Source organism: Fukomys damarensis, unplaced genomic scaffold (assembly GCF_012274545.1).
Source record: "Fukomys damarensis isolate Sample0158 unplaced genomic scaffold, DMR_v1.0_HiC HiC_scaffold_8, whole genome shotgun sequence".
Taxonomy (NCBI): domain Eukaryota; kingdom Metazoa; phylum Chordata; class Mammalia; order Rodentia; family Bathyergidae; genus Fukomys; species Fukomys damarensis.
In genome coordinates, this window is record NW_022900920.1 from 8,961,539 (window position 1) to 8,971,382 (window position 9,844).

The 9,844-nt window shown below is 46.1% G+C and overlaps 1 long non-coding RNA gene across 2 annotated transcripts; it reads left to right on the forward strand.

Moving 5' to 3' along the window:
• The first annotated feature begins 2,191 nt into the window (after positions 1 to 2,191).
• On the forward strand, positions 2,192 to 6,348 carry LOC117285295. 2 transcript variants are annotated; one of them, XR_004516267.1, is made up of 4 exons: positions 2,192 to 2,510; positions 2,649 to 2,864; positions 5,230 to 5,398; positions 6,102 to 6,348. It is a non-coding gene; the product is annotated as an uncharacterized LOC117285295 (long non-coding RNA). The 2 variants fall into 2 exon arrangements; XR_004516266.1 differs by having other exon boundaries at positions 2,192 to 2,864.
• Positions 6,349 to 9,844: the final 3,496 nt, after the last annotated feature.

Below are 9,844 nucleotides of genomic sequence, written 5' to 3' on the forward strand. Positions count from 1 at the left end.
GGAAGGACTTGAATCTGTGGGGTGTGGTAAGCAGGCCTCCACAAAGCCTGCAGGCAGGAGGGAAGCACCATGAGAGCCCAGTTCCTAGAAGATGTAATCCAGGAGCTAGTGGCTACCTGCTGGAATGCAGAAAAAGGTCATTCACAATCCCCAAGGGTCAGGCCTAGGCTGAGGACACAGCTTCTCTTGCATTCTGGGAAAACCAAATCCAATTCACCCCAGAACCTTCTTAGGGGTGGGTTTTGTTCGCCTCCAATGGCTCCATGCTGTTTTGGTGGCCCCCTAGAGGCCAGTGGGGAGAAAGACAGGAGGATCCAGACTGGAGGGGTGGATCCGCAGGAGTGTAAAGCAAATGAATCCCTGTGGAAGCTGCACAGGGAATATTAGCCATAGGCTAGTGAAGAGTGAGCTAGGCACCACCCTCAGCCTTCACTTCACTGAATGAAGACATCACCTGCCCTACACATACTGCTTATAGGCTGTTTCCGTAGTGCAGTGGCTATCACATTTGCCTGACACATACAGCTTAGCATTTCTGTTAGCAACTCTAGCCTTGCTGTCTGTCTGTCCCATAGAAGGCCCTTCCTGGAGTGCAGTGGTGGTCAAAGGCACATCCACAGAGGGAGTTTGTGATTTCTAAGGCTGCCAAGTGGTCAGAGGCAAAGCTGGATCCAACCCTGGTCATCTGGTTCAAGATGGACTCTTGATTATGCTGGCAACATTCACATGGCTCTTCTATTCAGAAGCCAAATTGGATTTGAAGGGCCATTTCCCTGGGTTTGCTAATGGGCAGCTGGGGGCAAACTCACCCCCCACACACACACTAGCCTTTTTCAGTCCTCAGCAGGAGCCCAGCCCCAGCTGAACTGCCACAAAGTCCCTCCTATCCCCTGAGCCTGTCCAAGGTCCTCAGGCACTGCCTGGCCAGGCTGGCTGGAGGGAGAAGTGAGTGGAAGGCAGGAAAGAGAAGGAAAGAAAGCCAAGGACTGAGGGAAAGCACTGGGCGTTGGATAGAGGTGTCACAGTAGGCTGCATCCTTTCCACCTCTATGTTCTCCCTTTAGTGACAAGCCTCTGGGGTATCTGTATCCCTGGTAATCTCATGCCCCACCCACAGTGGGTGGCCCGGCTCTGAGCTCAGTTCCCAGCTTGGCAAACCACCCAGAGCAACCTGTCCTCTAATGCCTTGGTCTCCTCACCACAGTCTCCTCTTGCTGTAGCCTGCACTTGGGGCTCCTCAGAAGCTGTTCCCCACCCCCACCCCCTAGTGTTTTCATCCGATCGTGGTATAATGCCAGAAAACAGACAACTTTGTGCTGTGCTGAAATTCTCTCTCCCTCACTCCCATCTACTCCCCCCACCCAGACTCCCAGGTACCCAGGTGAGATCTCAATCAGATTCACAATGTGTAGAAATTAGAAACTCATCCACTGCAAGCAAGTGGTGTTTGTGAGAAGTTGAGATGCTTGTCCGTCAGCCTCTGTTCTGACTCAGCCCTAGGACAGACAGGCACCCTTCACTCCCCACAGGTAGCACCAGGGTACCTTCTAGAACAGAGCAATTTCTGGAAGACTGAGCCACTGTAGGGAGAATGTTGGGGCCTCAGACCAATTACCAGCTCTTCGGACAGTGTCTCCAGAGAGAAGGCCCAGCTCAGCAGGTGATCAGCCTGGATTCCTACTATGGGTGTGTCCGTCAGCCTGCCCATAGGTGTGGGCATGTTGCCAGGTTTGGTGGTGAAAGAAGGGAGGCAGAAGCTGATGATATTGTTCAGGAGGGATGTTTTATTTTTTGGTGGTGCTGAGGATTAAACCAGGGCCTTCACATGGAGCTACATCCCGCAAAGAGTCTTGCTAAGTCACTATGTTGCCCAGGTTTGATTTTAACTTGTGATCTTCCTGCCTCAGATTCCTAGAGTTCTGGGGTTACAGAGCGAGCCACCGTGCCTGGTTGGATAGACTTTCTGATTCAGCCCTGAGCAGAGCCACTGAGGGGCCCAGAGGGCTGACTGATATAAGTGGGTCAGGGGCTTCTCCCACCACACAGAAGACCCAGCCCATCTTGGTAATAGGCATCTATAAAAATTACATTTTTCAGTGGTTTATGACTACAATTGGGATGAGTTTTAGAACTGATTTTTTTAAATCTCACCAGCTGATAACCCTTCCAATTATTTTTAATATTTTAACAAATTAATTTTGTTAGATTTTCTAACCATACCAATATATGTAAATTATGATAATCTATTTTGTTTGAAGTAGATCAACTCTTTAACTTCTCTTTTTTAAAAAGAAAATTCCCTCTGGGTAGGTGTCATGGAAAATTCAAACACTCAATAGGAGAGAGACAAGGAGAGTGAGCACTGCACATACCACACCCAGCTGCAGCATGTATCTGTGTTTTTCTCTGTGTGTTCCCCCTCTTTACTAGGATTTCTTTCTTCAGGATGTTAAGGCAGATCCATGGCATTACTGTAATTCATCCTTAAGTACTTCAGAATGTGTCTTATAGGTAAGAATGTTTTGATATAACTTACATATTATTGTACCTAACAAAATTATCAATGGCTCCACTCCTTAGTGTAACCTAACATCCAGTTCACATTCTCTTTTCCTCCAAGTGATGCCATCTGTCTGCTCTCTTTCCTAGAATCTCCTTCCCTGCTCCTATTTTGATTCCTGGATTCCCATGTGGGTTGCACATGGACTTTGGGAAACGTTGGTTGGAAAGATGACAGCAGCATCTGAGATTGAGCAGCTACAGCTCTAAGAACTGAGAGGTGGATACAAAACAAACAGCAAAGGATAGAGTTTGCATGTCCACCATTTGAATGGCGGCAGCAGCAGGAGGAGAGTAGAGGGGAAGGTACTGACTGAGGGGGCTTTGGTCAGCATGGTGGAGTTTCAGGGCTCTGACTCAAATGCACTCACTCCACTGTCCAGTCAGTTGATTTTCTAAAACTTGGTGACATCAATCACAGTTGCTTCCAAAAAATTGAGCTAAAGGGACTTATTTATTTTGCCATCCACAAACTTTTCTAATTTAATAAAATTAGGAGATTTTTCACTTTCTAATGTATTTTCTTAGGCACTTTTAACTATAAACAAAATGTTCTAACGTAGTTAACATTTGCAAAATGATCGTCCACATACCTGACAGCTCACATGATAGTTTCAAATCCAGGAAGTGACAATCACTCTCATACAGGCTAACGCATCTTGAATTTTCCTATTTCAAGCCCACAGCATTAGGCCTAGGGATGTGCATATGAAAGTGCACAGAGTTTATGCATGTGGGTACATGCATGACTGTGTGTGCACACATGGGTACCTCACATTGCATGTATATGTATGACTATCATGTGATCATGATGTGTGCGCACATCAGTATATTTGTGTGAGTACTGTGTGCATGTGTGTATATGTATGAGTGTGCCTAGTGGGTCTTGGTGTGTATGTACATGTGTGTGCTTGCATAACCTATTAAAATAATAAGTTCCTGCAACTTTGTTCATTTATATATCCTAGAGGTCTTTCCTGTGGACATAACTTATCAGTATTATATTGAATAGATGAATACTAATTCACATAGCTAGTATCTTCTTGATATCGTCTATCTTCTTGGGTTGCTCTCACATTTTTGCTGCAGTAAAATATGCTAAAACTCCAAAGTTAAATATAGATCAAATATATAAGAAATCATTCTACTATCAAGTTAGCAAAAAAATACTTTAAGTATGCTGGTGAAGATGTTGGAAAATAGATGCTCAGCATCACTGGTAACAATGATAAAAGTGTTTTAATTGCTTTGGAGGCTGACTTGGCAAAATCTAAATGCCCCTGCTGACAGTGCATTCACTGCTCTCCTAAGCAATGACTCTGCGCTTAGATCTTGCCTAGAGCTGCCCTCTGAGCTGTGTTTCCCAGACCTGTTGAAGGGACTACAGTTTTCTTCCCTTTCTGGGGTCAAACTGGCAATAGCCATTAGTATCTTTAAAGATTTAAGTTTGGAGAAACCACCTGCATTCAGCAGCCAGAGCATCAGTATTGAGGTGTTTGCCCATTTGCATTTTATCGCCAGATGTCAGTTCAGGAATCTGGCCTCAGTAAAAGTGGAGCAAATCTCACTGAATCTGCCCTTGGGAGAAAGGAAAGCAGCAGTGGCTTAGGATGATGCTCATCTCCCACCCACCTATTGAGGTCTGCTGAGGTCTGGGTGTAGCTGTGGAGTCTTCTGAGACCCACCTTTTGCACATTGCCTCAGGCCCAAGGGACTCTCTTCTGAGCAAGGAGGCCAGCATCTCTTCCCAAAGCTCCATGGCCCTTGTTGCCCTTTTGCCCTACTGTGGTGGGCTCCTCTTCTATTTTGTTGAGTAGGAATACCATCCAGAGACAGGCAGGGTGGAGCGGGGCAAGGGAGAATCACTAAATACTTATTCCAACATAGAGAAAGGAGTTGATGCCAATATTCAGAGTCCATGAACAAAATAATCCACCTCCTGAGCTGTTTAGCAAAAGGAACCTCGATGTTACTTTCTTCTTGGAGAGATCAAAATACACCAGCAGAGACCTGCCATGCTAGATTGGGGATCAGGGTTCTTTAGCCTTATGTGGGGGACAAACAGATGTTATGCCACAGTCCTGGGAGCTCTTTCTGGACAGGGTGACAACAGGCTTGATGGGACAGAGTCCTTCAGCTCAACAGGGACAGGATAGAAGTCATCCTTGTTGCCTACAGAGTACAGATGAGAAAATAGGGACTGAGCTGCTTTTCAGGGTGTGGTGGTAAAATTTGTGTCAACTTGACAGGCTGCCTAGATAGCTGATAAAGCTATCATTTCTCAAGGTGTGGGGGTGTTTCTGGAAGATATTTAACTCAGTGGACTAAGAAGATTCACCCTCACCCATGCAAGTAGGTGTCATCCAAATACTGAGGGCCTCATTAGATCAAAAGGTGGAGTGATGGCAAATTTGTTCTCTGCTCAAACTAAGACTTTCATCTTTTCCTCCTCAAATCATTGCTGTTCTTGGTCTTTTGCCTGCTGATTCAGGCTGAGACTTACACAGGGGCTTCCCCAGTCCTCAGTTCATAGGGCTTGAACAGGAACCATACCACCCATGTTCCTGGAATAGCTGTCAAGTAGCAGATTGTGGGGTTTCTCAGCCCCCATCATGGTGAGAGCCAACTCCTCTCCCTGTCTGTGTCTCCTCTTGGTTCTTTTTCTCTGGAGGTCCCTGATCAACTCATGAAGTCATCCAGAAAGGAGAAAACATCACAAGCCTGGGCCTATGTCCCATTCCTGGCTGCTATGGTGACAAACTGCCCCATCTGAGAAGGAAGGTTTCTGGGAGGATATGGAGCATTCACTGCAAATACCCGAGTGTCCCGGGCAAACAAGGGTGAGTTGATCATTTTACATGGTATTTCCACATCCCTTCCTGGCAGGTGCATCCCTGCCCTGAGATCAGAGACCACAATTCGTCGCTGTTGTCTGGTTACCCTCCTTGCCATCTCCCTATCCAGTCTAATAGGAGAGAACATACACAATCATTGCTTAATGCTCATCCTCTGTGCCTCACTAAAGTGGGTGTAGGCAGGCCCTGCACATAAAAATCAAGAGGGCATTGCAGTCCTGAGCTTATTAGCTGGGTAGTTCAAGGCCAACCCAGCTGCCAGGAAGCTCTACTCAGCTGGGATGGGGGAGTGGGGAGAGAGCTTGGACAGCAAACAGGAACCCTCTTGGCTGCTCTGCCCATTCCTCTCCATCTACCCTGGGGGTGTCTCCGCATTTCGTCATTTAAAACGAGCAAACACCAATTAAGAAAATAATCTCCAAAAATAATTTCCCTCCGAGACATGCATCCTGTATCCAGAGGTAAGTCTTGGAGGGAAATGTCAACACAAGCTCAGAAAGACCATAATGTGGTTGGTGGGGACCACCCTGATCCGTATGGACAGCAGGCAGGAGCCATATGGCCGCTGATACAGACGCTCCCAGATGAAATAAAATGCAAGTGAGAGGATGCAGCAAGGCTCACAAGCCAGGGATGGTTTTTCCTGGACAACAACCTGTCTTCTCTCATTAACATATTTCTTTTCCAGTAAACAACAGGTGGCTGAAGATCTATGCCTCCTAAACAAATGGGAAGTTCTGAGTGGGAAACTTCGATCAGTGGCGGGACCCCGTTCCCAGGACCACCTGTCACCACTGGCCCGGCCACTACAGGATCTGTGCCTATTGCTGTGCCTGTACCTGCTGGAAGCTGCCGACCCATATTTCTCCCTGTCATGAAAGAATTAAAGACACCATCTTGGGTAGGAAGCAATTGTGGAGGGTGGAAGTTTCTGGCCAGGCAAATAAATTGGATTTAAGTATATTACAGTCATAATCTTTTCTGCCCCTCTCCAGACGGTCTCTGTACATGGAAAAATGAGAATGTATTCGCAGACAAAGCTTGACCTGAGGGAGAAGCCTGCCGGAATCTGGATTTTCAATAACATAAGACAATAAAGCTTAGACTTCTAACCTGCCGCAATATAGTAAAAGTATAAAGAGCTTAGCTGCTAATAAAAGGGAAGGGTCTCCCCTCGTATTTGAAGATCTGGACCCCCCAGAAGGACACTTCATAAAGATCATAACGGGTTAGCTGGGATCATGCAGACACGAGGCCCCTTGTTGACCAATTGTCTGACAGTTGTCACCTATAGGTCCGATATTAATAAGTCCTGTGTTGATTTCCTTGGGGTATTTTTGTCCCTATAATTGCACATCACCTTATTGTGACTCTACTCTTAGCTATGCACCGAGCTACAGTTACAGATGCCAAGAGGCACATGCACCCCTCTTTTCTTCCTAGGGCATGTATACCTGGCAGAGGGCATTTCCCTTGTGGGGTGGCAGGACTGAGGACAGAGCCAGTTCTCTCTGCTTGGAGTTGGAGCCCCCGGTCCCCTCACAACACAGGGAGCTCTGAGAGACAGGGTGTTGAGTGATCCTTCTCTAAACTTGTTTGCTTATCAAATACGTTATCAGGGGTTAATGGGCCCACAGGCTGTTCTCCAGTGTGACTGAGGCAAATAGTGGCTAAATACAGCTGGGGAAAAGTAGCTGTACTTGGGTAAAATGTCCCCTGACGTGTAAATAAATGCCACTGAGCCAGCAGCCTGGTACTGGGAATTTTTAATGCCATGCAGCCTTTTTGCCTGTCTACCCCTTTGGTGTACAGAGGGCATCGCCCTGTCCCTAAGGTCTCTATCCAGACCTTTTGATGGCTCCAAGGGCACTCTGATATCATGGACACGTTAACATGACACGGAAGCCAAACTTTCCAAAATCCAATTCTGCTCATTCCAGGCATTGACTCTGCATCTTGGAAGAGCTGGTCTCACTGCACATGAGACACGGCCTCTAGAGGCTGTCATTTCAACATGGTCCCAGTGAGGAAGGATGAGCTGTGAACATGGGATGTAAGTCAAGCCACAGAGCAAGACGGGCCACACTCTACAGACCCTCCTGGGCACTCCCTGGGGCCCACTGGAAAGGAAGCAGCATGGGCCATGTGCACACAAGTGGGCTGTCTACCTGGCTTGCTGCTGTGTCGCATTTGGGGACACACTCTACAACAGCCACAGCTGTCACAGAGCCACATGGGCTTCTGTCTTTGGTTGTTAAATACCGGCCCCTGAACCTTGGGATGCTCTTGAGAGCCACTCAGATGTGCAACATCTGACAGGGGTTGAGAGGGTGCTTTTCCTCTCAGGTGCTTAGAATGCTCCAGGCTCTTAATCCAGGAGGACCTGAGAGGGAACTGCTTGCCTTGTGGTAAGACTTTGGGGGCCTTAGGTATAACAGATGACTGTTTGCTCCCCCAGATGTTAAAAGGACTGTCCTGATTAGTGCTTATCATCACTGTAGACAGGAGATTCTGAGGTCCATAGCCAGTTTAAAAGATCTGAGTTCAAGACCCCAGCTGGATTCCTACTGTGGGAAGGGGTTACCCAGCCATGCCACTCACTATCTCTGTGCCTGTGTTTTCCTGAGTCTCAGTTTCCTTTCAGAACACAAGAGAAACACGAGGGCTGCTATGAATTGAATTGTCCCCCAAACTTATATGTGGACACTTTAATCCCAAATAGAACTATACCTGGAGACCGATGAGGTAATTAGAGTCAGATGAAGTCATAAGCTTGATATGTGCTGGTATGACAGGACTTATGTCCTAATAAGAGATGCCAGAGAAATTGCTTGCTGTCTCTCTCCCTCATAGGAGGACACAATGAGAAGACTGCAAACCAGGAAGCAAGTTCTCACTGCATCTATCTCTGCTGGTTTCTTGACTTTGGACTCCCAGGCTCTAGAACTGGAAAGCACTAAGTATAAGCTGTCCAGAATGTGGCATTGTCATGGAAGCCTGAACAGATAAATGTGGGAGCCATTTAATAGGTCAACTGAGTTAATCTAAAACCAAAGAGTTAGTCTTGCATTATAAAGTGCCAGCTAACATGGAAGAAGCATTCAGTGTGTGGTAATCTAGCCAATTTCTCCCAATCTTCCAGGTGTGATTTGGAATCATTCCCACATCTGCAAAATGAGAATCATGATAGCCACCAGCCTGTATAGTGGGGAAGACAAAGTGAAATAAAGCATATTGAGCCCCACACAGACAGCAAGAGACCAGACTTATGGAAATTGCTGCCTGTGTGTTCACTACATAGGGTTCCCAAGCTCACCTCTTCCCTTTGCAGCCTGTCTAAGGGAGGTCTGCAGGCGAAATCGTGTCTCTCATGTTGGAGTTCTATCCTCAGCTAGTGTGACTGAGACTATTTGGAGATGGGGTCTTTTAAAGCTAATAAAGACTGAATGAGGTCATTGGGATAGGTCCCAATTCACTATGACTGATATCTTTATAAGAAGAAATTAGGGCACACACAGCACATACCAAGTGATAACTGCATGAAGACACAGTGGAAGGATGGCCATCAGCAAGCCAAGAAGAGAGAAGCTTCATAGGAAACCAAACCTGCTTGCACTTTGATCTTGATATCCAGCCTACAGAACTGTGTAAAAAATGAGTTTTTCTTGGTTAAGCTGCCAAGACCGTGGCATCATTATGGGTTCCCAGGGAGATTCACATGGGCAGGTTTGACTACAGCTTCCTCTACTCTCAGCTTAGAGTTGGGTCCTCATTCCTTAACCTCTTCTGCTGACCTTCCTCTCTGTCACTAAGTCACTTCTTGCAAGCCTCCTACCTTCAGGACAGGTGACCAAACACCCAAGAGTGAGAAGCAAACATATAGGCTTGGACCTGACCCTCTTACAAATAAAAAGTACAAATGCTGGGCAAAAAGTAAGAAACAAACCCTACCCAATGATCTGTCTGACCTTTGAACCATGTACACCTGTAGGCAAACTCAGAGCAGCTTAGCTAAGGATAGGAGTTCTGAACAGTGATCCAAGATAGTATTAAAAGGACTAAGTTTTCAATTCAGTCTGACATGTTCACTGCCTGCAAAAACAAAGCATTCTCTGGATGACTAGAAGAGAATCCAGATTATCCACACTGTACAATGTACCCTATTCAATATACCTCCATAATATAATATACCTCTAAAGACATCTGACAGATGAAAAGCCAGGAACACATGACCTGGTTTCAAGAGGAAAAGGTAAAACAATAATCCTGAGACAACTAAGACATGGAGATGAGAAGATGAGGACTTTAGCCAATGAAGTAAAAGAAACTGTGCTGTAAAAAAGATTTAAAATCTTAACTAAGAGATAAATACCAAAAATAAGAACCAAATGGAGTTTCTAGAACTGAAAAAGGTAGCATCTGAAATTAAAA